We start from the raw sequence: 1,032 nt of genomic DNA on the forward strand, positions 1-1,032 counted from the left end.
TTTTAAAAGTTTGAATTCGCGCGCTTTTACTCACCGGGCGGCCTAGAAAAAACCTAGTCCATAAGGGCTTTCAGCGTATTTTTCAATGCGTTTTTCTCGATGAAGGAATTTTTTTGAATTTTTTCTTTATTTTTATGTCAATCTACATGCATTTCTGCACATTTTGATGCAATAAAAAATTTCACCGTACACCACCTTTAATTGTTGACTGTTTTCTTTTTTCCCTCATTCCAGAAACTCAAGAAAAAATAGCGAAAACATTTGAAAATCGGCTACGGCATTAAAGGCGCATAGTTCAAAACAATGTTCCTGATTACACTAAGATGAATCTTCTAGAGTTTGCTCGCCGAGCACACTCTAAAAGATTACTTCTATTCGAAAAGCTAAACTCCAAAGAGGAGAAAAATGCTCATTTTTAGTTTAAACCCCTCTATCCTTATAGCCTAACTTTAGAAATCTAAATTTATATTTTTAGTATAATTCTAATACAAAAAATTGGAGCTGTGGAGGTTCCACAACGACGAAAGCTACCGTGATCTAAAAATAGTAGTCGTCGTTGTGGGACCACAGCTCCGATTTTTTTTGTACCCGCACTTTGGCAATTTATTTATGGGTCATTCAGGCTCCGCCCATTTTTTTAGCATGTGGGCGCAGCTTAGACACCAAATATGTGGTTGCATTTTGACATCCAACAAGTTTAGTGTAGTTTTAGAATAGGTGTTCGAGAATTTCCAATTGAAAATATCCTGAATTTCCTGTAAGAGATTCCAAGAATTCCGGGTCTGATCATCTGACCTTTTTCTGACCTTTTTTCCTCTTCTCAAAGTTCTCTTGACTCCAGAATTTTGACCTCTTTAGGTAATTGGTTTGTTTCGCTGTTGGTTGGCCCTATCTCTTCCATCCTAATCTATCTCTCATGTGTCCTGCTCTATGGGTCACCTCCTCAGCGTTTAGAATACTAATCAGTTGTAGGGGAGGAAGAAAAATAGCCAAAAAAATGTTTTTCTTGGAATTAGGAGCTCTACTTCTTTT

The sequence above is a fragment of the Caenorhabditis briggsae genome, assembly GCF_000004555.2.
Source record: "Caenorhabditis briggsae complete genome, chrIII, whole genome shotgun sequence".
In the NCBI taxonomy this organism is placed as follows: Eukaryota; Metazoa; Nematoda; class Chromadorea; order Rhabditida; family Rhabditidae; genus Caenorhabditis; species Caenorhabditis briggsae.